The sequence below is a fragment of the Engystomops pustulosus genome, chromosome 6, assembly GCF_040894005.1.
Source record: "Engystomops pustulosus chromosome 6, aEngPut4.maternal, whole genome shotgun sequence".
Lineage (NCBI taxonomy): Eukaryota > Metazoa > Chordata > Amphibia > Anura > Leptodactylidae > Engystomops > Engystomops pustulosus.
The window spans coordinates 179,266,638-179,293,580 of NC_092416.1; the positions used below are offsets into that span (position 1 = coordinate 179,266,638).

Here is a 26,943-nt window from a genome sequence, read left to right on the forward strand (position 1 = left end):
GGATTTAAAGAAAGAGCGCAAATCTGACGTGGTTTTTTAATAAAAATATTCCGCCATTATCATCAAACCTAAATAACATTTTAAAAAGTTCTCTAGGTCAATACACTTTACAGCCACACCAAATCAAAAGGGATTTTTTTCTTAGGCTACATTCAGATGGCCGCTGCCCGCCTGTTGGGTGCCGTGAGCCCATTGTGATGTATGGGGGACGTATATCGCCCATATATACGTCGGCCGTATATACGCCCCCCATACATTCGTGTGAATATAGCCTTAGTTTGAGGTCTTATTTTTTGCTAAAAGACCTGCACATTTTATTTGTACACACTTGGGGATCATAAAGTTTTTTGATCCTGATTAAGATAATTTTTTGTGTGGTGATGGATAATTAACCCCATAACGACCTAGCCCTGTTTTGTTTTTTCATTTCTATTTTTCACTCCTCACCTTCAAAAATCTATAACTTTTTTTATTTTTCCATGTAAAGACCTGCGTGACGGCTTGTTTTCTGCATAACAAATTACACTTCATAGTAATGGTATTGAATATTCCATGCCATGTACTGGGAAGCGGGAAAAAAATTCCAAATGCAGTGAAATTGGTAAATAAAAACCCACATTTACACCATTTTCTTGTGGGCTTGGATTTTACGGATTTCACTGTGCGCCCCAAATAACATGTCTACTTTATTCTTTGGGTCAGTACGATAACAGGGATTACAAATTTGTATAGGTTTTATAATGTTTTCATACATTTACAAAAATTAAAACCTCCTGTACAAAAAAAAAAAAGTATTTTTGCATCTGGCGCTAATAACTTTTTCATATTTCTGTGTATGGACCTGTGGGTGGTGTCATTTTTTTGCGACTTTTGATGACATTTTCAATGCTACCATGACAGCCTTTTGATCACTTTTTAAAGAATTTTTAATATTTTTTGAAATGGCAAAAAAGTGCCATTTTCGACTCTGGCCGCAATTTTTTGTTATGGGGTTAAACGCAGTGAGAACCCGTTATTTTATTTTGATAGATCGGGCATTTTCTGACACAGCAATACCTAATGTATTTATGATTTTTACTGATTATTTATATCAGCTCTAGGGAAAGGGGGGTGATTAGAACTTTTAGGTTTTTTTATTATCATTTTTTTTTTTTTACTTTTTTTTTCAGACTCCCTAGGGTACTTTAACAAGAGGTTGTCTGATCTATCCCATCATGTTCTGCCATACTACAGTATGGCAGTATATCGGGATTTTCCTCCTCATTCATTACTATGTGCTGAGGGCACATTGTAATGAAAGGGTTAAAACAAGACAGACTCAGCATGGCGACAGATCGCCGCTCCTCGATGACATCATGGGGAGAAACAATCCTCGGCAAGATGGCGGCTCCCATTTGCTGCCATTTTTTTGAAGCCGCCCGAAGCTTTGCCAGCACCGACCGTGGGTGTTACCGATAAGTCTTTGCTGCAATATGCAACAAAGACTTACTGGCTATGGAGAGGGCTCAGCCTGTGAGGCCGGCATGTGGCATACTATTACGGCATGTGACATACTATTCCGTCACATGTCGGTAAAGAGTTAAAAATGTAAATTTGGGCATCTTTTTTTTCCCCGTTTTTTGCCATACGGGATCAAAACTATTGTAGGTTTGTAGTCTGGGTTGGTACAAATTTGGAGGTACAAAATGTGTGTGGTTTTACTTTTTGTTTTTTGTTTTTTTGGGGGGGGTGGGCGTTTTTTGTGGGTTTTTTTATTTGCTTTGTGAGAGGGCACTGACTGAACTCTTATATAATGTACTATGCTGCTTAATATTATCTTTAACAGACACCCATCAAGACAGCTATCCTATAGGAAATCCTAGGGTCCTTCTGCGCGACTGCTGCGCGACACCATTGGCACGCCATGGTCGTTGCTGCAGGGAGGGGGGTGATGGGGTTAAACACCCGGGAAATGATCCTGATCCCAGGTGTTAGTGGCAGGGTTTGGCTGTGAGAACACGGCCCGGTACCAGCAGAACCCGATGTCCTGCAATCTTCTTCTGATACATCTTTGTAAAAGTCATTACGGCGGTCATGAAGGGGTTAAGGCTGCATTCACTTGGCATTAATTATCAATGTGTCTGGCATTCCCCATATTGTGAGAGGAATCCTCGCTGATTCTGCTCGGGATATAGGGCGAGTAACTTCATGTGGAAACTGGCAGACACAATGGCCTCCTATAGACTTCAAAGAGGGTGATGGAAAATCTGTAGCACAATCCTCAATGTGAACAGACCCTAAGCATTTGTACATCTCCAGTCAGTCCGTATAGACTTTGGATTAAAGCTTTTTCCTCATCAATGCTGTAAAATATGGAACGCTTCACGAATTTGCGTGTCATCCTTGCGCAGGGGCCATGCTAATCTTCTCTGTATCGTTCCAATTTTAGTATATGTGCTGCCGAAGCGAGCACAGACCCCTGGCCTCCCCCATCAGTATATATAGTCCCCGGAGGGGGGGAGTTATACATTATGGAGAGGTCACTCTATATACATTACACCCATCATCTTCATTGAATCATAACTCTCATTCTCCACAACTGTCTAGAGTTTTCCTTCTTAAAAAAATATAAAAGTGCAAATAAAACGACACAAACGTATTAAACAGAATATGCAAAATAGATAAATAGCCCCAGAGGATGCTGGGAGCACCGGTCTTTGTCTTGTAAAAAGGGCGGGAAAAAGGTAAAAACAAAGGGAAACCCCAAACATTCCCTTGTTTCCCTTTGTTGGGTCTGTGGTTTCCAGGGTCCGGTCTGAATACTGTATTATCTCATCCGGGGGCTGCAGTTATTTCGGACTCTGAGACTCTGACGGGTCTTGTTATCTGTAGTTTGGGGTCTATATTCTGCTGTTTATTTAGAGGGTCTGGTCTAGGATATGTATTTGTTCAGATGTGATTTGGGGTCTGTACTGGGGTTTGTATTATTATTACTACTAGCTCATAGGGTTTTTCTGAGGCTTTCATTTTCGGGTTTGGGGTATGAATAAGTCATAGGTGTCTGTTCTGGGGTCCTTCAGGTCCTTCAGGTATCAGGTCCTTCCCACTTTTCCTCAATTGACCCGCCTCTTCTCCCAGGATCCTCTGGGACTGGCAAATTTGCATCTTCTGGTGTCACAGCGTTGAATATCCCATATCCCCGTTACCTATAAGTTGCCCGATAATAAATGAAGAAACTATAGAAACGTTATAGAATGAGGGTTGTCATATATTATAGGTTCCTGGTGTAAATCCTGAAGAAGATCTCTCCATAATGTATAACTCCCCCCCTCCGGGGACTATATATACTGATGGGGGAGGCCAGGGGTCTGTGCTCGCTTCGGCAGCACATATACTAAAATTGGAACGATACAGAGAAGATTAGCATGGCCCCTGCGCAAGGATGACACGCAAATTCGTGAAGCGTTCCATATTTTGCACCAATTTCTCGTGTCTGCGCCGTCCTTCATACAGTTTTTTTCATTATTAAGGTAATAAATCGCTAAGTTTTTGCTATAGACACCATTTTGTACAATAATACATTATTTACCTCAAGATTTTACCTCAGAAAGTAGGTTTTTACACATCATGTGAGCGAGACTGTAACATATTTTGCACCAATTTCTCATGTCGGCACCGTGCTTCATACAGTTTTTTCATTATTTAGGTAATAAATCGTTACGGTTTTGCGATAGACACCATTTTGTACAATAATACATTATTTACCTCATGATTTTACCTCAGAAAGTAAGTTTTTACATGTCATGTGAGCGACCCTGTATCATGTACACAAACTGCGCGCCACATCTGCCCCTGGCTTTTCCCCAAAATTGTATTTCAAACTCATCCGCCTAAATGTGAGGTCTTGGGGTGCGTTTGTGTGAGGTTTGCGCCACAGATTTGTTGATGGGAAATTCATTGTTGATATTTTAACCCTTTCTCTGCACTCTTTTTCCACGTTAATGCCAGTTTTCCCACCAAAACAGCGGATTTAAAGAAAGAGCGCAAATCTGACGTGGTTTTTTAATAAAAATATTCCGCCATTATCATCAAACCTAAATAACATTTTAAAAAGTTCTCTAGGTCAATACACTTTACAGCCACACCAAATCAAAAGGGATTTTTTTCTTAGGCTACATTCAGATGGCCGCTGCCCGCCTGTTGGGTGCCGTGAGCCCATTGTGATGTATGGGGGACGTATATCGCCCATATATACGTCGGCCGTATATACGCCCCCCATACATTCGTGTGAATATAGCCTTAGTTTGAGGTCTTATTTTTTGCTAAAAGACCTGCACATTTTATTTGTACACACTTGGGGATCATAAAGTTTTTTGATCCTGATTAAGATAATTTTTTGTGTGGTGATGGATAATTAACCCCATAACGACCTAGCCCTGTTTTGTTTTTTCATTTCTATTTTTCACTCCTCACCTTCAAAAATCTATAACTTTTTTTATTTTTCCATGTAAAGACCTGCGTGACGGCTTGTTTTCTGCATAACAAATTACACTTCATAGTAATGGTATTGAATATTCCATGCCATGTACTGGGAAGCGGGAAAAAAATTCCAAATGCAGTGAAATTGGTAAATAAAAACCCACATTTACACCATTTTCTTGTGGGCTTGGATTTTACGGATTTCACTGTGCGCCCCAAATAACATGTCTACTTTATTCTTTGGGTCAGTACGATAACAGGGATTACAAATTTGTATAGGTTTTATAATGTTTTCATACATTTACAAAAATTAAAACCTCCTGTACAAAAAAAAAAAGTATTTTTGCATCTGGCGCTAATAACTTTTTCATATTTCTGTGTATGGACCTGTGGGTGGTGTCATTTTTTTGCGACTTTTGATGACATTTTCAATGCTACCATGACAGCCTTTTGATCACTTTTTAAAGAATTTTTAATATTTTTTGAAATGGCAAAAAAGTGCCATTTTCGACTCTGGCCGCAATTTTTTGTTATGGGGTTAAACGCAGTGAGAACCCGTTATTTTATTTTGATAGATCGGGCATTTTCTGACACAGCAATACCTAATGTATTTATGATTTTTACTGATTATTTATATCAGCTCTAGGGAAAGGGGGGTGATTAGAACTTTTAGGTTTTTTTATTATCATTTTTTTTTTTTTACTTTTTTTTTCAGACTCCCTAGGGTACTTTAACAAGAGGTTGTCTGATCTATCCCATCATGTTCTGCCATACTACAGTATGGCAGTATATCGGGATTTTCCTCCTCATTCATTACTATGTGCTGAGGGCACATTGTAATGAAAGGGTTAAAACAAGACAGACTCAGCATGGCGACAGATCGCCGCTCCTCGATGACGTCATGGGGAGAAACAATCCTCGGCAAGATGGCGGCTCCCATTTGCTGCCATTTTTTTGAAGCCGCCCGAAGCTTTGCCAGCACCGACCGTGGGTGTTACCGATAAGTCTTTGCTGCAATATGCAACAAAGACTTACTGGCTATGGAGAGGGCTCAGCCTGTGAGGCCGGCATGTGGCATACTATTACGGCATGTGACATACTATTCCGTCACATGTCGGTAAAGAGTTAAAAATGTAAATTTGGGCATCTTTTTTTTCCCCGTTTTTTGCCATACGGGATCAAAACTATTGTAGGTTTGTAGTCTGGGTTGGTACAAATTTGGAGGTACAAAATGTGTGTGGTTTTACTTTTTGTTTTTTGTTTTTTTGGGGGGGGGTGGGCGTTTTTTGTGGGTTTTTTTATTTGCTTTGTGAGAGGGCACTGACTGAACTCTTATATAATGTACTATGCTGCTTAATATTATCTTTAACAGACACCCATCAAGACAGCTATCCTATAGGAAATCCTAGGGTCCTTCTGCGCGACTGCTGCGCGACACCATTGGCACGCCATGGTCGTTGCTGCAGGGAGGGGGGTGATGGGGTTAAACACCCGGGAAATGATCCTGATCCCAGGTGTTAGTGGCAGGGTTTGGCTGTGAGAACACGGCCCGGTACCAGCAGAACCCGATGTCCTGCAATCTTCTTCTGATACATCTTTGTAAAAGTCATTACGGCGGTCATGAAGGGGTTAAGGCTGCATTCACTTGGCATTAATTATCAATGTGTCTGGCATTCCCCATATTGTGAGAGGAATCCTCGCTGATTCTGCTCGGGATATAGGGCGAGTAACTTCATGTGGAAACTGGCAGACACAATGGCCTCCTATAGACTTCAAAGAGGGTGATGGAAAATCTGTAGCACAATCCTCAATGTGAACAGACCCTAAGCATTTGTACATCTCCAGTCAGTCCGTATAGACTTTGGATTAAAGCTTTTTCCTCATCAATGCTGTAAAATATGGAACGCTTCACGAATTTGCGTGTCATCCTTGCGCAGGGGCCATGCTAATCTTCTCTGTAGCGTTCCAATTTTAGTATATGTGCTGCCGAAGCGAGCACAGACCCCTGGCCTCCCCCATCAGTATATATAGTCCCCGGAGGGGGGGAGTTATACATTATGGAGAGGTCACTCTATATACATTACACCCATCATCTTTATTGGATCATAACTCTCATTCTCCACAACTGTCTAGAGTTTTCCTTCTTAAAAAAATATAAAAGTGCAAATAAAACGACACAAACGTATTAAACAGAATATGCAAAATAGATAAATAGCCCCAGAGGATGCTGGGAGCACCGGTCTTTGTCTTGTAAAAAGGGCGGGAAAAAGGTAAAAACAAAGGGAAACCCCAAACATTCCCTTGTTTCCCTTTGTTGGGTCTGTGGTTTCCAGGGTCCGGTCTGAATACTGTGTTATCTCATCCGGGGGCTGCAGTTATTTCGGACTCTGAGACTCTGACGGGTCTTGTTATCTGTAGTTTGGGGTCTATATTCTGCTGTTTATTTAGAGGGTCTGGTCTAGGATATGTATTTGTTCAGATGTGATTTGGGGTCTGTACTGGGGTTTGTATTATTATTACTACTAGCTCATAGGGTTTTTCTGAGGCTTTCATTTTCGGGTTTGGGGTATGAATAAGTCATAGGTGTCTGTTCTGGGGTCCTTCAGGTCCTTCAGGTATCAGGTCCTTCCCACTTTTCCTCAATTGACCCGCCTCTTCTCCCAGGATCCTCTGGGACTGGCAAATTTGCATCTTCTGGTGTCACAGCGTTGAATATCCCATATCCCCGTTACCTATAAGTTGCCCGATAATAAATGAAGAAACTATAGAAACGTTATAGAATGAGGGTTGTCATATATTATAGGTTCCTGGTGTAAATCCTGAAGAAGATCTCTCCATAATGTATAACTCCCCCCCTCCGGGGACTATATATACTGATGGGGGAGGCCAGGGGTCTGTGCTCGCTTCGGCAGCACATATACTAAAATTGGAACGATACAGAGAAGATTAGCATGGCCCCTGCGCAAGGATGACACGCAAATTCGTGAAGCGTTCCATATTTTGCACCAATTTCTCGTGTCTGCGCCATCCTTCATACAGTTTTTTTCATTATTAAGGTAATAAATCGCTAAGTTTTTGCTATAGACACCATTTTGTACAATAATACATTATTTACCTCAAGATTTTACCTCAGAAAGTAGGTTTTTACACATCATGTGAGCGAGACTGTAACATATTTTGCACCAATTTCTCATGTCGGCACCGTGCTTCATACAGTTTTTTCATTATTTAGGTAATAAATCGTTACGGTTTTGCGATAGACACCATTTTGTACAATAATACATTATTTACCTCATGATTTTACCTCAGAAAGTAAGTTTTTACATGTCATGTGAGCGACCCTGTATCATGTACACAAACTGCGCGCCACATCTGCCCCTGGCTTTTCCCCAAAATTGTATTTCAAACTCATCCGCCTAAATGTGAGGTCTTGGGGTGCGTTTGTGTGAGGTTTGCGCCACAGATTTGTTGATGGGAAATTCATTGTTGATATTTTAACCCTTTCTCTGCACTCTTTTTCCACGTTAATGCCAGTTTTCCCACCAAAACAGCGGATTTAAAGAAAGAGCGCAAATCTGACGTGGTTTTTTAATAAAAATATTCCGCCATTATCATCAAACCTAAATAACATTTTAAAAAGTTCTCTAGGTCAATACACTTTACAGCCACACCAAATCAAAAGGGATTTTTTTCTTAGGCTACATTCAGATGGCCGCTGCCCGCCTGTTGGGTGCCGTGAGCCCATTGTGATGTATGGGGGACGTATATCGCCCTTATATACGTCGGCCGTATATACGCCCCCCATACATTCGTGTGAATATAGCCTTAGTTTGAGGTCTTATTTTTTGCTAAAAGACCTGCACATTTTATTTGTACACACTTGGGGATCATAAAGTTTTTTGATCCTGATTAAGATAATTTTTTGTGTGGTGATGGATAATTAACCCCATAACGACCTAGCCCTGTTTTGTTTTTTCATTTCTATTTTTCACTCCTCACCTTCAAAAATCTATAACTTTTTTTATTTTTCCATGTAAAGACCTGCGTGACGGCTTGTTTTCTGCATAACAAATTACACTTCATAGTAATGGTATTGAATATTCCATGCCATGTACTGGGAAGCGGGAAAAAAATTCCAAATGCAGTGAAATTGGTAAATAAAAACCCACATTTACACCATTTTCTTGTGGGCTTGGATTTTACGGATTTCACTGTGCGCCCCAAATAACATGTCTACTTTATTCTTTGGGTCCGTACGATAACAGGGATTACAAATTTGTATAGGTTTTATAATGTTTTCATACATTTACAAAAATTAAAACCTCCTGTACAAAAAAAAAAAAGTATTTTTGCATCTGGCGCTAATAACTTTTTCATATTTCTGTGTATGGACCTGTGGGTGGTGTCATTTTTTTGCGACTTTTGATGACATTTTCAATGCTACCATGACAGCCTTTTGATCACTTTTTAAAGAATTTTTAATATTTTTTGAAATGGCAAAAAAGTGCCATTTTCGACTCTGGCCGCAATTTTTTGTTATGGGGTTAAACGCAGTGAGAACCCGTTATTTTATTTTGATAGATCGGGCATTTTCTGACACAGCAATACCTAATGTATTTATGATTTTTACTGATTATTTATATCAGCTCTAGGGAAAGGGGGGTGATTAGAACTTTTAGGTTTTTTTATTATCATTTTTTTTTTTTTACTTTTTTTTTCAGACTCCCTAGGGTACTTTAACAAGAGGTTGTCTGATCTATCCCATCATGTTCTGCCATACTACAGTATGGCAGTATATCGGGATTTTCCTCCTCATTCATTACTATGTGCTGAGGGCACATTGTAATGAAAGGGTTAAAACAAGACAGACTCAGCATGGCGACAGATCGCCGCTCCTCGATGACGTCATGGGGAGAAACAATCCTCGGCAAGATGGCGGCTCCCATTTGCTGCCATTTTTTTGAAGCCGCCCGAAGCTTTGCCAGCACCGACCGTGGGTGTTACCGATAAGTCTTTGTTGCAATATGCAACAAAGACTTACTGGCTATGGAGAGGGCTCAGCCTGTGAGGCCGGCATGTGGCATACTATTACGGCATGTGACATACTATTCCGTCACATGTCGGTAAAGAGTTAAAAATGTAAATTTGGGCATCTTTTTTTTCCCCGTTTTTTGCCATACGGGATCAAAACTATTGTAGGTTTGTAGTCTGGGTTGGTACAAATTTGGAGGTACAAAATGTGTGTGGTTTTACTTTTTGTTTTTTGTTTTTTTGGGGGGGGTGGGCGTTTTTTGTGGGTTTTTTTATTTGCTTTGTGAGAGGGCACTGACTGAACTCTTATATAATGTACTATGCTGCTTAATATTATCTTTAACAGACACCCATCAAGACAGCTATCCTATAGGAAATCCTAGGGTCCTTCTGCGCGACTGCTGCGCGACACCATTGGCACGCCATGGTCGTTGCTGCAGGGAGGGGGGTGATGGGGTTAAACACCCGGGAAATGATCCTGATCCCAGGTGTTAGTGGCAGGGTTTGGCTGTGAGAACACGGCCCGGTACCAGCAGAACCCGATGTCCTGCAATCTTCTTCTGATACATCTTTGTAAAAGTCATTACGGCGGTCATGAAGGGGTTAAGGCTGCATTCACTTGGCATTAATTATCAATGTGTCTGGCATTCCCCATATTGTGAGAGGAATCCTCGCTGATTCTGCTCGGGATATAGGGCGAGTAACTTCATGTGGAAACTGGCAGACACAATGGCCTCCTATAGACTTCAAAGAGGGTGATGGAAAATCTGTAGCACAATCCTCAATGTGAACAGACCCTAAGCATTTGTACATCTCCAGTCAGTCCGTATGGACTTTGGATTAAAGCTTTTTCCTCATCAATGCTGTAAAATATGGAACGCTTCACGAATTTGCGTGTCATCCTTGCGCAGGGGCCATGCTAATCTTCTCTGTATCGTTCCAATTTTAGTATATGTGCTGCCGAAGCGAGCACAGACCCCTGGCCTCCCCCATCAGTATATATAGTCCCCGGAGGGGGGGAGTTATACATTATGGAGAGGTCACTCTATATACATTACACCCATCATCTTCATTGGATCATAACTCTCATTCTCCACAACTGTCTAGAGTTTTCCTTCTTAAAAAAATATAAAAGTGCAAATAAAACGACACAAACGTATTAAACAGAATATGCAAAATAGATAAATAGCCCCAGAGGATGCTGGGAGCATCGGTCTTTGTCTTGTAAAAAGGGCGGGAAAAAGGTAAAAACAAAGGGAAACCCCAAACATTCCCTTGTTTCCCTTTGTTGGGTCTGTGGTTTCCAGGGTCCGGTCTGAATACTGTATTATCTCATCCGGGGGCTGCAGTTATTTCGGACTCTGAGACTCTGACGGGTCTTGTTATCTGTAGTTTGGGGTCTATATTCTGCTGTTTATTTAGAGGGTCTGGTCTAGGATATGTATTTGTTCAGATGTGATTTGGGGTCTGTACTGGGGTTTGTATTATTATTACTACTAGCTCATAGGGTTTTTCTGAGGCTTTCATTTTCGGGTTTGGGGTATGAATAAGTCATAGGTGTCTGTTCTGGGGTCCTTCAGGTCCTTCAGGTATCAGGTCCTTCCCACTTTTCCTCAGTTGACCCGCCTCTTCTCCCAGGATCCTCTGGGACTGGCAAATTTGCATCTTCTGGTGTCACAGCGTTGAATATCCCATATCCCCGTTACCTATAAGTTGCCCGATAATAAATGAAGAAACTATAGAAACGTTATAGAATGAGGGTTGTCATATATTATAGGTTCCTGGTGTAAATCCTGAAGAAGATCTCTCCATAATGTATAACTCCCCCCCTCCGGGGACTATATATACTGATGGGGGAGGCCAGGGGTCCGTGCTCGCTTCGGCAGCACATATACTAAAATTGGAACGATACAGAGAAGATTAGCATGGCCCCTGCGCAAGGATGACACGCAAATTCGTGAAGCGTTCCATATTTTGCACCAATTTCTCGTGTCTGCGCCGTCCTTCATACAGTTTTTTTCATTATTAAGGTAATAAATCGCTAAGTTTTTGCTATAGACACCATTTTGTACAATAATACATTATTTACCTCAAGATTTTACCTCAGAAAGTAGGTTTTTACACATCATGTGAGCGAGACTGTAACATATTTTGCACCAATTTCTCATGTCGGCACCGTGCTTCATACAGTTTTTTCATTATTTAGGTAATAAATCGTTACGGTTTTGCGATAGACACCATTTTGTACAATAATACATTATTTACCTCATGATTTTACCTCAGAAAGTAAGTTTTTACATGTCATGTGAGCGACCCTGTATCATGTACACAAACTGCGCGCCACATCTGCCCCTGGCTTTTCCCCAAAATTGTATTTCAAACTCATCCGCCTAAATGTGAGGTCTTGGGGTGCGTTTGTGTGAGGTTTGCGCCACAGATTTGTTGATGGGAAATTCATTGTTGATATTTTAACCCTTTCTCTGCACTCTTTTTCCACGTTAATGCCAGTTTTCCCACCAAAACAGCGGATTTAAAGAAAGAGCGCAAATCTGACGTGGTTTTTTAATAAAAATATTCCGCCATTATCATCAAACCTAAATAACATTTTAAAAAGTTCTCTAGGTCAATACACTTTACAGCCACACCAAATCAAAAGGGATTTTTTTCTTAGGCTACATTCAGATGGCCGCTGCCCGCCTGTTGGGTGCCGTGAGCCCATTGTGATGTATGGGGGACGTATATCGCCCATATATACGTCGGCCGTATATACGCCCCCCATACATTCGTGTGAATATAGCCTTAGTTTGAGGTCTTATTTTTTGCTAAAAGACCTGCACATTTTATTTGTACACACTTGGGGATCATAAAGTTTTTTGATCCTGATTAAGATAATTTTTTGTGTGGTGATGGATAATTAACCCCATAACGACCTAGCCCTGTTTTGTTTTTTCATTTCTATTTTTCACTCCTCACCTTCAAAAATCTATAACTTTTTTTATTTTTCCATGTAAAGACCTGCGTGACGGCTTGTTTTCTGCATAACAAATTACACTTCATAGTAATGGTATTGAATATTCCATGCCATGTACTGGGAAGCGGGAAAAAAATTCCAAATGCAGTGAAATTGGTAAATAAAAACCCACATTTACACCATTTTCTTGTGGGCTTGGATTTTACGGATTTCACTGTGCGCCCCAAATAACATGTCTACTTTATTCTTTGGGTCAGTACGATAACAGGGATTACAAATTTGTATAGGTTTTATAATGTTTTCATACATTTACAAAAATTAAAACCTCCTGTACAAAAAAAAAAAAGTATTTTTGCATCTGGCGCTAATAACTTTTTCATATTTCTGTGTATGGACCTGTGGGTGGTGTCATTTTTTTGCGACTTTTGATGACATTTTCAATGCTACCATGACAGCCTTTTGATCACTTTTTAAAGAATTTTTAATATTTTTTGAAATGGCAAAAAAGTGCCATTTTCGACTCTGGCCGCAATTTTTTGTTATGGGGTTAAACGCAGTGAGAACCCGTTATTTTATTTTGATAGATCGGGCATTTTCTGACACAGCAATACCTAATGTATTTATGATTTTTACTGATTATTTATATCAGCTCTAGGGAAAGGGGGGTGATTAGAACTTTTAGGTTTTTTTATTATCATTTTTTTTTTTTTACTTTTTTTTTCAGACTCCCTAGGGTACTTTAACAAGAGGTTGTCTGATCTATCCCATCATGTTCTGCCATAGTACAGTATGGCAGTATATCGGGATTTTCCTCCTCATTCATTACTATGTGCTGAGGGCACATTGTAATGAAAGGGTTAAAACAAGACAGACTCAGCATGGCGACAGATCGCCGCTCCTCGATGACGTCATGGGGAGAAACAATCCTCGGCAAGATGGCGGCTCCCATTTGCTGCCATTTTTTTGAAGCCGCCCGAAGCTTTGCCAGCACCGACCGTGGGTGTTACCGATAAGTCTTTGCTGCAATATGCAACAAAGACTTACTGGCTATGGAGAGGGCTCAGCCTGTGAGGCCGGCATGTGGCATACTATTACGGCATGTGACATACTATTCCGTCACATGTCGGTAAAGAGTTAAAAATGTAAATTTGGGCATCTTTTTTTTCCCCGTTTTTTGCCATACGGGATCAAAACTATTGTAGGTTTGTAGTCTGGGTTGGTACAAATTTGGAGGTACAAAATGTGTGTGGTTTTACTTTTTGTTTTTTGTTTTTTTGGGGGGGGTGGGCGTTTTTTGTGGGTTTTTTTATTTGCTTTGTGAGAGGGCACTGACTGAACTCTTATATAATGTACTATGCTGCTTAATATTATCTTTAACAGACACCCATCAAGACAGCTATCCTATAGGAAATCCTAGGGTCCTTCTGCGCGACTGCTGCGCGACACCATTGGCACGCCATGGTCGTTGCTGCAGGGAGGGGGGTGATGGGGTTAAACACCCGGGAAATGATCCTGATCCCAGGTGTTAGTGGCATGGTTTGGCTGTGAGAACACGGCCCGGTACCAGCAGAACCCGATGTCCTGCAATCTTCTTCTGATACATCTTTGTAAAAGTCATTACGGCGGTCATGAAGGGGTTAAGGCTGCATTCACTTGGCATTAATTATCAATGTGTCTGGCATTCCCCATATTGTGAGAGGAATCCTCGCTGATTCTGCTCGGGATATAGGGCGAGTAACTTCATGTGGAAACTGGCAGACACAATGGCCTCCTATAGACTTCAAAGAGGGTGATGGAAAATCTGTAGCACAATCCTCAATGTGAACAGACCCTAAGCATTTGTACATCTCCAGTCAGTCCGTATAGACTTTGGATTAAAGCTTTTTCCTCATCAATGCTGTAAAATATGGAACGCTTCACGAATTTGCGTGTCATCCTTGCGCAGGGGCCATGCTAATCTTCTCTGTATCGTTCCAATTTTAGTATATGTGCTGCCGAAGCGAGCACAGACCCCTGGCCTCCCCCATCAGTATATATAGTCCCCGGAGGGGGGGAGTTATACATTATGGAGAGGTCACTCTATATACATTACACCCATCATCTTCATTGAATCATAACTCTCATTCTCCACAACTGTCTAGAGTTTTCCTTCTTAAAAAAATATAAAAGTGCAAATAAAACGACACAAACGTATTAAACAGAATATGCAAAATAGATAAATAGCCCCAGAGGATGCTGGGAGCACCGGTCTTTGTCTTGTAAAAAGGGCGGGAAAAAGGTAAAAACAAAGGGAAACCCCAAACATTCCCTTGTTTCCCTTTGTTGGGTCTGTGGTTTCCAGGGTCCGGTCTGAATACTGTATTATCTCATCCGGGGGCTGCAGTTATTTCGGACTCTGAGACTCTGACGGGTCTTGTTATCTGTAGTTTGGGGTCTATATTCTGCTGTTTATTTAGAGGGTCTGGTCTAGGATATGTATTTGTTCAGATGTGATTTGGGGTCTGTACTGGGGTTTGTATTATTATTACTACTAGCTCATAGGGTTTTTCTGAGGCTTTCATTTTCGGGTTTGGGGTATGAATAAGTCATAGGTGTCTGTTCTGGGGTCCTTCAGGTCCTTCAGGTATCAGGTCCTTCCCACTTTTCCTCAATTGACCCGCCTCTTCTCCCAGGATCCTCTGGGACTGGCAAATTTGCATCTTCTGGTGTCACAGCGTTGAATATCCCATATCCCCGTTACCTATAAGTTGCCCGATAATAAATGAAGAAACTATAGAAACGTTATAGAATGAGGGTTGTCATATATTATAGGTTCCTGGTGTAAATCCTGAAGAAGATCTCTCCATAATGTATAACTCCCCCCCTCCGGGGACTATATATACTGATGGGGGAGGCCAGGGGTCTGTGCTCGCTTCGGCAGCACATATACTAAAATTGGAACGATACAGAGAAGATTAGCATGGCCCCTGCGCAAGGATGACACGCAAATTCGTGAAGCGTTCCATATTTTGCACCAATTTCTCGTGTCTGCGCCGTCCTTCATACAGTTTTTTTCATTATTAAGGTAATAAATCGCTAAGTTTTTGCTATAGACACCATTTTGTACAATAATACATTATTTACCTCAAGATTTTACCTCAGAAAGTAGGTTTTTACACATCATGTGAGCGAGACTGTAACATATTTTGCACCAATTTCTCATGTCGGCACCGTGCTTCATACAGTTTTTTCATTATTTAGGTAATAAATCGTTACGGTTTTGCGATAGACACCATTTTGTACAATAATACATTATTTACCTCATGATTTTACCTCAGAAAGTAAGTTTTTACATGTCATGTGAGCGACCCTGTATCATGTACACAAACTGCGCGCCACATCTGCCCCTGGCTTTTCCCCAAAATTGTATTTCAAACTCATCCGCCTAAATGTGAGGTCTTGGGGTGCGTTTGTGTGAGGTTTGCGCCACAGATTTGTTGATGGGAAATTCATTGTTGATATTTTAACCCTTTCTCTGCACTCTTTTTCCACGTTAATGCCAGTTTTCCCACCAAAACAGCGGATTTAAAGAAAGAGCGCAAATCTGACGTGGTTTTTTAATAAAAATATTCCGCCATTATCATCAAACCTAAATAACATTTTAAAAAGTTCTCTAGGTCAATACACTTTACAGCCACACCAAATCAAAAGGGATTTTTTTCTTAGGCTACATTCAGATGGCCGCTGCCCGCCTGTTGGGTGCCGTGAGCCCATTGTGATGTATGGGGGACGTATATCGCCCATATATACGTCGGCCGTATATACGCCCCCCATACATTCATGTGAATATAGCCTTAGTTTGAGGTCTTATTTTTTGCTAAAAGACCTGCACATTTTATTTGTACACACTTGGGGATCATAAAGTTTTTTGATCCTGATTAAGATAATTTTTTGTGTGGTGATGGATAATTAACCCCATAACGACCTAGCCCTGTTTTGTTTTTTCATTTCTATTTTTCACTCCTCACCTTCAAAAATCTATAACTTTTTTTATTTTTCCATGTAAAGACCTGCGTGACGGCTTGTTTTCTGCATAACAAATTACACTTCATAGTAATGGTATTGAATATTCCATGCCATGTACTGGGAAGCGGGAAAAAAATTCCAAATGCAGTGAAATTGGTAAATAAAAACCCACATTTACACCATTTTCTTGTGGGCTTGGATTTTACGGATTTCACTGTGCGCCCCAAATAACATGTCTACTTTATTCTTTGGGTCAGTACGATAACAGGGATTACAAATTTGTATAGGTTTTATAATGTTTTCATACATTTACAAAAATTAAAACCTCCTGTACAAAAAAAAAAAGTATTTTTGCATCTGGCGCTAATAACTTTTTCATATTTCTGTGTATGGACCTGTGGGTGGTGTCATTTTTTTGCGACTTTTGATGACATTTTCAATGCTACCATGACAGCCTTTTGATCACTTTTTAAAGAATTTTTAATATTTTTTGAAATGGCAAAAAAGTGCCATTTTCGACTCTGGCCGCAATTTTTTGTTATGGGGTTAAACGCAGTGAGAACCCGTTATTTTATTTTGATAGATCGGGCATTTTCTGACACAGCAATACCTAATGTATTTATGATTTTTACTGATTATTTATATCAGCTCTAGGGAAAGGGGGGTGATTAGAACTTTTAGGTTTTTTTATTATCATTTTTTTTTTTTTACTTTTTTTTTCAGACTCCCTAGGGTACTTTAACAAGAGGTTGTCTGATCTATCCCATCATGTTCTGCCATACTACAGTATGGCAGTATATCGGGATTTTCCTCCTCATTCATTACTATGTGCTGAGGGCACATTGTAATGAAAGGGTTAAAACAAGACAGACTCAGCATGGCGACAGATCGCCGCTCCTCGATGACGTCATGGGGAGAAACAATCCTCGGCAAGATGGCGGCTCCCATTTGCTGCCATTTTTTTGAAGCCGCCCGAAGCTTTGCCAGCACCGACCGTGGGTGTTACCGATAAGTCTTTGCTGCAATATGCAACAAAGACTTACTGGCTATGGAGAGGGCTCAGCCTGTGAGGCCGGCATGTGGCATACTATTACGGCATGTGACATACTATTCCGTCACATGTCGGTAAAGAGTTAAAAATGTAAATTTGGGCATCTTTTTTTTCCCCGTTTTTTGCCATACGGGATCAAAACTATTGTAGGTTTGTAGTCTGGGTTGGTACAAATTTGGAGGTACAAAATGTGTGTGGTTGTACTTTTTGTTTTTTGTTTTTTTGGGGGGGGTGGGCGTTTTTTGTGGGTTTTTTTATTTGCTTTGTGAGAGGGCACTGACTGAACTCTTATATAATGTACTATGCTGCTTAATATTATCTTTAACAGACACCCATCAAGACAGCTATCCTATAGGAAATCCTAGGGTCCTTCTGCGCGACTGCTGCGCGACACCATTGGCACGCCATGGTCGTTGCTGCAGGGAGGGGGGTGATGGGGTTAAACACCCGGGAAATGATCCTGATCCCAGGTGTTAGTGGCAGGGTTTGGCTGTGAGAACACGGCCCGGTACCAGCAGAACCCGATGTCCTGCAATCTTCTTCTGATACATCTTTGTAAAAGTCATTACGGCGGTCATGAAGGGGTTAAGGCTGCATTCACTTGGCATTAATTATCAATGTGTCTGGCATTCCCCATATTGTGAGAGGAATCCTCGCTGATTCTGCTCGGGATATAGGGCGAGTAACTTCATGTGGAAACTGGCAGACACAATGGCCTCCTATAGACTTCAAAGAGGGTGATGGAAAATCTGTAGCACAATCCTCAATGTGAACAGACCCTAAGCATTTGTACATCTCCAGTCAGTCCGTATAGACTTTGGATTAAAGCTTTTTCCTCATCAATGCTGTAAAATATGGAACGCTTCACGAATTTGCGTGTCATCCTTGCGCAGGGGCCATGCTAATCTTCTCTGTATCGTTCCAATTTTAGTATATGTGCTGCCGAAGCGAGCACAGACCCCTGGCCTCCCCCATCAGTATATATAGTCCCCGGAGGGGGGGAGTTATACATTATGGAGAGGTCACTCTATATACATTACACCCATCATCTTCATTGGATCATAACTCTCATTCTCCACAACTGTCTAGAGTTTTCCTTCTTAAAAAAATATAAAAGTGCAAATAAAACGACACAAACGTATTAAACAAAATATGCAAAATAGATAAATAGCCCCAGAGGATGCTGGGAGCACCGGTCTTTGTCTTGTAAAAAGGGCGGGAAAAAGGTAAAAACAAAGGGAAACCCCAAACATTCCCTTGTTTCCCTTTGTTGGGTCTGTGGTTTCCAGGGTCCGGTCTGAATACTGTGTTATCTCATCCGGGGGCTGCAGTTATTTCGGACTCTGAGACTCTGACGGGTCTTGTTATCTGTAGTTTGGGGTCTATATTCTGCTGTTTATTTAGAGGGTCTGGTCTAGGATATGTATTTGTTCAGATGTGATTTGGGGTCTGTACTGGGGTTTGTATTATTATTACTACTAGCTCATAGGGTTTTTCTGAGGCTTTCATTTTCGGGTTTGGGGTATGAATAAGTCATAGGTGTCTGTTCTGGGGTCCTTCAGGTCCTTCAGGTATCAGGTCCTTCCCACTTTTCCTCAATTGACCCGCCTCTTCTCCCAGGATCCTCTGGGACTGGCAAATTTGCATCTTCTGGTGTCACAGCGTTGAATATCCCATATCCCCGTTACCTATAAGTTGCCCGATAATAAATGAAGAAACTATAGAAACGTTATAGAATGAGGGTTGTCATATATTATAGGTTCCTGGTGTAAATCCTGAAGAAGATCTCTCCATAATGTATAACTCCCCCCCTCCGGGGACTATATATACTGATGGGGGAGGCCAGGGGTCTGTGCTCGCTTCGGCAGCACATATACTAAAATTGGAACGATACAGAGAAGATTAGCATGGCCCCTGCGCAAGGATGACACGCAAATTCGTGAAGCGTTCCATATTTTGCACCAATTTCTCGTGTCTGCGCCGTCCTTCATACAGTTTTTTTCATTATTAAGGTAATAAATCGCTAAGTTTTTGCTATAGACACCATTTTGTACAATAATACATTATTTACCTCAAGATTTTACCTCAGAAAGTAGGTTTTTACACATCATGTGAGCGAGACTGTAACATATTTTGCACCAATTTCTCATGTCGGCACCGTGCTTCATACAGTTTTTTCATTATTTAGGTAATAAATCGTTACGGTTTTGCGATAGACACCATTTTGTACAATAATACATTATTTACCTCATGATTTTACCTCAGAAAGTAAGTTTTTACATGTCATGTGAGCGACCCTGTATCATGTACACAAACTGCGCGCCACATCTGCCCCTGGCTTTTCCCCAAAATTGTATTTCAAACTCATCCGCCTAAATGTGAGGTCTTGGGGTGCGTTTGTGTGAGGTTTGCGCCACAGATTTGTTGATGGGAAATTCATTGTTGATATTTTAACCCTTTCTCTGCACTCTTTTTCCACGTTAATGCCAGTTTTCCCACCAAAACAGCGGATTTAAAGAAAGAGCGCAAATCTGACGTGGTTTTTTAATAAAAATATTCCGCCATTATCATCAAACCTAAATAACATTTTAAAAAGTTCTCTAGGTCAATACACTTTACAGCCACACCAAATCAAAAGGGATTTTTTTCTTAGGCTACATTCAGATGGCCGCTGCCCGCCTGTTGGGTGCCGTGAGCCCATTGTGATGTATGGGGGACGTATATCGCCCATATATACGTCGGCCGTATATACGCCCCCCATACATTCGTGTGAATATAGCCTTAGTTTGAGGTCTTATTTTTTGCTAAAAGACCTGCACATTTTATTTGTACACACTTGGGGATCATAAAGTTTTTTGATCCTGATTAAGATAATTTTTTGTGTGGTGATGGATAATTAACCCCATAACGACCTAGCCCTGTTTTGTTTTTTCATTTCTATTTTTCACTCCTCACCTTCAAAAATCTATAACTTTTTTTATTTTTCCATGTAAAGACCTGCGTGACGGCTTGTTTTCTGCATAACAAATTACACTTCATAGTAATGGTATTGAATATTCCATGCCATGTACTGGGAAGCGGGAAAAAAATTCCAAATGCAGTGAAATTGGTAAATAAAAACCCACATTTACACCATTTTCTTGTGGGCTTGGATTTTACGGATTTCACTGTGCGCCCCAAATAACATGTCTACTTTATTCTTTGGGTCCGTACGATAACAGGGATTACAAATTTGTATAGGTTTTATAATGTTTTCATACATTTACAAAAATTAAAACCTCCTGTACAAAAAAAAAAAAGTATTTTTGCATCTGGCGCTAATAACTTTTTCATATTTCTGTGTATGGACCTGTGGGTGGTGTCATTTTTTTGCGACTTTTGATGACATTTTCAATGCTACCATGACAGCCTTTTGATCACTTTTTAAAGAATTTTTAATATTTTTTGAAATGGCAAAAAAGTGCCATTTTCGACTCTGGCCGCAATTTTTTGTTATGGGGTTAAACGCAGTGAGAACCCGTTATTTTATTTTGATAGATCGGGCATTTTCTGACACAGCAATACCTAATGTATTTATGATTTTTACTGATTATTTATATCAGCTCTAGGGAAAGGGGGGTGATTAGAACTTTTAGGTTTTTTTATTATCATTTTTTTTTTTTTACTTTTTTTTTCAGACTCCCTAGGGTACTTTAACAAGAGGTTGTCTGATCTATCCCATCATGTTCTGCCATACTACAGTATGGCAGTATATCGGGATTTTCCTCCTCATTCATTACTATGTGCTGAGGGCACATTGTAATGAAAGGGTTAAAACAAGACAGACTCAGCATGGCGACAGATCGCCGCTCCTCGATGACGTCATGGGGAGAAACAATCCTCGGCAAGATGGCGGCTCCCATTTGCTGCCATTTTTTTGAAGCCGCCCGAAGCTTTGCCAGCACCGACCGTGGGTGTTACCGATAAGTCTTTGCTGCAATATGCAACAAAGACTTACTGGCTATGGAGAGGGCTCAGCCTGTGAGGCCGGCATGTGGCATACTATTACGGCATGTGACATACTATTCCGTCACATGTCGGTAAAGAGTTAAAAATGTAAATTTGGGCATCTTTTTTTTCCCCGTTTTTTGCCATACGGGATCAAAACTATTGTAGGTTTGTAGTCTGGGTTGGTACAAATTTGGAGGTACAAAATGTGTGTGGTTTTACTTTTTGTTTTTTGTTTTTTTGGGGGGGGTGGGCGTTTTTTGTGGGTTTTTTTATTTGCTTTGTGAGAGGGCACTGACTGAACTCTTATATAATGTACTATGCTGCTTAATATTATCTTTAACAGACACCCATCAAGACAGCTATCCTATAGGAAATCCTAGGGTCCTTCTGCGCGACTGCTGCGCGACACCATTGGCACGCCATGGTCGTTGCTGCAGGGAGGGGGGTGATGGGGTTAAACACCCGGGAAATGATCCTGATCCCAGGTGTTAGTGGCAGGGTTTGGCTGTGAGAACACGGCCCGGTACCAGCAGAACCCGATGTCCTGCAATCTTCTTCTGATACATCTTTGTAAAAGTCATTACGGCGGTCATGAAGGGGTTAAGGCTGCATTCACTTGGCATTAATTATCAATGTGTCTGGCATTCCCCATATTGTGAGAGGAATCCTCGCTGATTCTGCTCGGGATATAGGGCGAGTAACTTCATGTGGAAACTGGCAGACACAATGGCCTCCTATAGACTTCAAAGAGGGTGATGGAAAATCTGTAGCACAATCCTCAATGTGAACAGACCCTAAGCATTTGTACATCTCCAGTCAGTCCGTATAGACTTTGGATTAAAGCTTTTTCCTCATCAATGCTGTAAAATATGGAACGCTTCACGAATTTGCGTGTCATCCTTGCGCAGGGGCCATGCTAATCTTCTCTGTATCGTTCCAATTTTAGTATATGTGCTGCCGAAGCGAGCACAGACCCCTGGCCTCCCCCATCAGTATATATAGTCCCCGGAGGGGGGGAGTTATACATTATGGAGAGGTCACTCTATATACATTACACCCATCATCTTCATTGGATCATAACTCTCATTCTCCACAACTGTCTAGAGTTTTCCTTCTTAAAAAAATATAAAAGTGCAAATAAAACGACACAAACGTATTAAACAGAATATGCAAAATAGATAAATAGCCCCAGAGGATGCTGGGAGCACCGGTCTTTGTCTTGTAAAAAGGGCGGGAAAAAGGTAAAAACAAAGGGAAACCCCAAACATTCCCTTGTTTCCCTTTGTTGGGTCTGTGGTTTCCAGGGTCCGGTCTGAATACTGTATTATCTCATCCGGGGGCTGCAGTTATTTCGGACTCTGAGACTCTGACGGGTCTTGTTATCTGTAGTTTGGGGTCTATATTCTGCTGTTTATTTAGAGGGTCTGGTCTAGGATATGTATTTGTTCAGATGTGATTTGGGGTCTGTACTGGGGTTTGTATTATTATTACTATTAGCTCATAGGGTTTTTCTGAGGCTTTCATTTTCGGGTTTGGGGTATGAATAAGTCATAGGTGTCTGTTCTGGGGTCCTTCAGGTCCTTCAGGTATCAGGTCCTTCCCACTTTTCCTCAATTGACCCGCCTCTTCTCCCAGGATCCTCTGGGACTGGCAAATTTGCATCTTCTGGTGTCACAGCGTTGAATATCCCATATCCCCGTTACCTATAAGTTGCCCGATAATAAATGAAGAAACTATAGAAACGTTATAGAATGAGGGTTGTCATATATTATAGGTTCCTGGTGTAAATCCTGAAGAAGATCTCTCCATAATGTATAACTCCCCCCCTCCGGGGACTATATATACTGATGGGGGAGGCCAGGGGTCTGTGCTCGCTTCGGCAGCACATATACTAAAATTGGAACGATACAGAGAAGATTAGCATGGCCCCTGTGCAAGGATGACACGCAAATTCGTGAAGCGTTCCATATTTTGCACCAATTTCTCGTGTCTGCGCCGTCCTTCATACAGTTTTTTTCATTATTAAGGTAATAAATCGCTAAGTTTTTGCTATAGACACCATTTTGTACAATAATACATTATTTACCTCAAGATTTTACCTCAGAAAGTAGGTTTTTACACGTCATGTGAGCGAGACTGTAACATATTTTGCACCAATTTCTCATGTCGGCACCGTGCTTCATACAGTTTTTTCATTATTTAGGTAATAAATCGTTACGGTTTTGCGATAGACACCATTTTGTACAATAATACATTATTTACCTCATGATTTTACCTCAGAAAGTAAGTTTTTACATGTCATGTGAGCGACCCTGTATCATGTACACAAACTGCGCGCCACATCTGCCCCTGGCTTTTCCCCAAAATTGTATTTCAAACTCATCCGCCTAAATGTGAGGTCTTGGGGTGCGTTTGTGTGAGGTTTGCGCCACAGATTTGTTGATGGGAAATTCATTGTTGATATTTTAACCCTTTCTCTGCACTCTTTTTCCACGTTAATGCCAGTTTTCCCACCAAAACAGCGGATTTAAAGAAAGAGCGCAAATCTGACGTGGTTTTTTAATAAAAATATTCCGCCATTATCATCAAACCTAAATAACATTTTAAAAAGTTCTCTAGGTCAATACACTTTACAGCCACACCAAATCAAAAGGGATTTTTTTCTTAGGCTACATTCAGATGGCCGCTGCCCGCCTGTTGGGTGCCGTGAGCCCATTGTGATGTATGGGGGACGTATATCGCCCATATATACGTCGGCCGTATATACGCCCCCCATACATTCGTGTGAATATAGCCTTAGTTTGAGGTCTTATTTTTTGCTAAAAGACCTGCACATTTTATTTGTACACACTTGGGGATCATAAAGTTTTTTGATCCTGATTAAGATAATTTTTTGTGTGGTGATGGATAATTAACCCCATAACGACCTAGCCCTGTTTTGTTTTTTCATTTCTATTTTTCACTCCTCACCTTCAAAAATCTATAACTTTTTTTATTTTTCCATGTAAAGACCTGCGTGACGGCTTGTTTTCTGCATAACAAATTACACTTCATAGTAATGGTATTGAATATTCCATGCCATGTACTGGGAAGCGGGAAAAAAATTCCAAATGCAGTGAAATTGGTAAATAAAAACCCACATTTACACCATTTTCTTGTGGGCTTGGATTTTACGGATTTCACTGTGCGCCCCAAATAACATGTCTACTTTATTCTTTGGGTCAGTACGATAACAGGGATTACAAATTTGTATAGGTTTTATAATGTTTTCATACATTTACAAAAATTAAAACCTCCTGTACAAAAAAAAAAAAGTATTTTTGCATCTGGCGCTAATAACTTTTTCATATTTCTGTGTATGGACCTGTGGGTGGTGTCATTTTTTTGCGACTTTTGATGACATTTTCAATGCTACCATGACAGCCTTTTGATCACTTTTTAAAGAATTTTTAATATTTTTTGAAATGGCAAAAAAGTGCCATTTTCGACTCTGGCCGCAATTTTTTGTTATGGGGTTAAACGCAGTGAGAACCCGTTATTTTATTTTGATAGATCGGGCATTTTCTGACACAGCAATACCTAATGTATTTATGATTTTTACTGATTATTTATATCAGCTCTAGGGAAAGGGGGGTGATTAGAACTTTTAGGTTTTTTTATTATCATTTTTTTTTTTTTACTTTTTTTTTCAGACTCCCTAGGGTACTTTAACAAGAGGTTGTCTGATCTATCCCATCATGTTCTGCCATACTACAGTATGGCAGTATATCGGGATTTTCCTCCTCATTCATTACTATGTGCTGAGGGCACATTGTAATGAAAGGGTTAAAACAAGACAGACTCAGCATGGCGACAGATCGCCGCTCCTCGATGACGTCATGGGGAGAAACAATCCTCGGCAAGATGGCGGCTCCCATTTGCTGCCATTTTTTTGAAGCCGCCCGAAGCTTTGCCAGCACCGACCGTGGGTGTTACCGATAAGTCTTTGCTGCAATATGCAACAAAGACTTACTGGCTATGGAGAGGGCTCAGCCTGTGAGGCCGGCATGTGGCATACTATTACGGCATGTGACATACTATTCCGTCACATGTCGGTAAAGAGTTAAAAATGTAAATTTGGGCATCTTTCTTTTCCCCGTTTTTTGCCATACGGGATCAAAACTATTGTAGGTTTGTAGTCTGGGTTGGTACAAATTTGGAGGTACAAAATGTGTGTGGTTTTACTTTTTGTTTTTTGTTTTTTTGGGGGGGGTGGGCGTTTTTTGTGGGTTTTTTTATTTGCTTTGTGAGAGGGCACTGACTGAACTCTTATATAATGTACTATGCTGCTTAATATTATCTTTAACAGACACCCATCAAGACAGCTATCCTATAGGAAATCCTAGGGTCCTTCTGCGCGACTGCTGCGCGACACCATTGGCACGCCATGGTCGTTGCTGCAGGGAGGGGGGTGATGGGGTTAAACACCCGGGAAATGATCCTGATCCCAGGTGTTAGTGGCAGGGTTTGGCTGTGAGAACACGGCCCGGTACCAGCAGAACCCGATGTCCTGCAATCTTCTTCTGATACATCTTTGTAAAAGTCATCACGGCGGTCATGAAGGGGTTAAGGCTGCATTCACTTGGCATTAATTATCAATGTGTCTGGCATTCCCCATATTGTGAGAGGAATCCTCGCTGATTCTGCTCGGGATATAGGGCGAGTAACTTCATGTGGAAACTGGCAGACACAATGGCCTCCTATAGACTTCAAAGAGGGTGATGGAAAATCTGTAGCACAATCCTCAATGTGAACAGACCCTAAGCATTTGTACATCTCCAGTCAGTCCGTATAGACTTTGGATTAAAGCTTTTTCCTCATCAATGCTGTAAAATATGGAACGCTTCACGAATTTGCGTGTCATCCTTGCGCAGGGGCCATGCTAATCTTCTCTGTATCGTTCCAATTTTAGTATATGTGCTGCCGAAGCGAGCACAGACCCCTGGCCTCCCCCATCAGTATATATAGTCCCCGGAGGGGGGGAGTTATACATTATGGAGAGGTCACTCTATATACATTACACCCATCATCTTCATTGGATCATAACTCTCATTCTCCACAACTGTCTAGAGTTTTCCTTCTTAAAAAAATATAAAAGTGCAAATAAAACGACACAAACGTATTAAACAGAATATGCAAAATAGATAAATAGCCCCAGAGGATGCTGGGAGCACCGGTCTTTGTCTTGTAAAAAGGGCGGGAAAAAGGTAAAAACAAAGGGAAACCCCAAACATTCCCTTGTTTCCCTTTGTTGGGTCTGTGGTTTCCAGGGTCCGGTCTGAATACTGTATTATCTCATCCGGGGGCTGCAGTTATTTCGGACTCTGAGACTCTGACGGGTCTTGTTATCTGTAGTTTGGGGTCTATATTCTGCTGTTTATTTAGAGGGTCTGGTCTA

The 26,943-nt window shown here is 41.0% G+C and overlaps 13 non-coding genes across 13 annotated transcripts; 6 read left to right on the top strand and 7 right to left on the bottom strand.

The window, feature by feature from the left end:
- Window positions 1-2,345: 2,345 nt before the first annotated feature.
- LOC140066443 (U6 spliceosomal RNA) lies at window positions 2,346-2,452 on the bottom strand. Its single transcript, XR_011848286.1, has one exon. It is a non-coding gene; the product is annotated as a U6 spliceosomal RNA (small nuclear RNA).
- Window positions 2,453-3,349: 897 nt separating this feature from the next.
- Window positions 3,350-3,456, top strand: LOC140066509 (U6 spliceosomal RNA). Its single transcript, XR_011848350.1, has one exon. It is a non-coding gene; the product is annotated as a U6 spliceosomal RNA (small nuclear RNA).
- Window positions 3,457-6,350: 2,894 nt separating this feature from the next.
- LOC140066564 (U6 spliceosomal RNA) lies at window positions 6,351-6,457 on the bottom strand. Its single transcript, XR_011848405.1, has one exon. It is a non-coding gene; the product is annotated as a U6 spliceosomal RNA (small nuclear RNA).
- Window positions 6,458-7,354: 897 nt separating this feature from the next.
- Window positions 7,355-7,461, top strand: LOC140066510 (U6 spliceosomal RNA). Its single transcript, XR_011848351.1, has one exon. It is a non-coding gene; the product is annotated as a U6 spliceosomal RNA (small nuclear RNA).
- A 2,894-nt stretch (window positions 7,462-10,355) lies between these two features.
- On the bottom strand, window positions 10,356-10,462 carry LOC140066444 (U6 spliceosomal RNA). The gene has a single exon (XR_011848287.1). It is a non-coding gene; the product is annotated as a U6 spliceosomal RNA (small nuclear RNA).
- An 897-nt stretch (window positions 10,463-11,359) lies between these two features.
- Window positions 11,360-11,466, top strand: LOC140066511 (U6 spliceosomal RNA). The gene has a single exon (XR_011848352.1). It is a non-coding gene; the product is annotated as a U6 spliceosomal RNA (small nuclear RNA).
- Window positions 11,467-14,360: 2,894 nt separating this feature from the next.
- LOC140066445 (U6 spliceosomal RNA) lies at window positions 14,361-14,467 on the bottom strand. Its single transcript, XR_011848288.1, has one exon. It is a non-coding gene; the product is annotated as a U6 spliceosomal RNA (small nuclear RNA).
- An 897-nt stretch (window positions 14,468-15,364) lies between these two features.
- On the top strand, window positions 15,365-15,471 carry LOC140066512 (U6 spliceosomal RNA). Its single transcript, XR_011848353.1, has one exon. It is a non-coding gene; the product is annotated as a U6 spliceosomal RNA (small nuclear RNA).
- A 2,893-nt stretch (window positions 15,472-18,364) lies between these two features.
- On the bottom strand, window positions 18,365-18,471 carry LOC140066446 (U6 spliceosomal RNA). The gene has a single exon (XR_011848289.1). It is a non-coding gene; the product is annotated as a U6 spliceosomal RNA (small nuclear RNA).
- Window positions 18,472-19,368: 897 nt separating this feature from the next.
- LOC140066513 (U6 spliceosomal RNA) lies at window positions 19,369-19,475 on the top strand. Its single transcript, XR_011848354.1, has one exon. It is a non-coding gene; the product is annotated as a U6 spliceosomal RNA (small nuclear RNA).
- A 2,894-nt stretch (window positions 19,476-22,369) lies between these two features.
- Window positions 22,370-22,476, bottom strand: LOC140066447 (U6 spliceosomal RNA). Its single transcript, XR_011848290.1, has one exon. It is a non-coding gene; the product is annotated as a U6 spliceosomal RNA (small nuclear RNA).
- An 897-nt stretch (window positions 22,477-23,373) lies between these two features.
- On the top strand, window positions 23,374-23,480 carry LOC140066561 (U6 spliceosomal RNA). The gene has a single exon (XR_011848402.1). It is a non-coding gene; the product is annotated as a U6 spliceosomal RNA (small nuclear RNA).
- A 2,894-nt stretch (window positions 23,481-26,374) lies between these two features.
- LOC140066449 (U6 spliceosomal RNA) lies at window positions 26,375-26,481 on the bottom strand. Its single transcript, XR_011848292.1, has one exon. It is a non-coding gene; the product is annotated as a U6 spliceosomal RNA (small nuclear RNA).
- Between the last annotated feature and the right edge of the window lie 462 nt (window positions 26,482-26,943).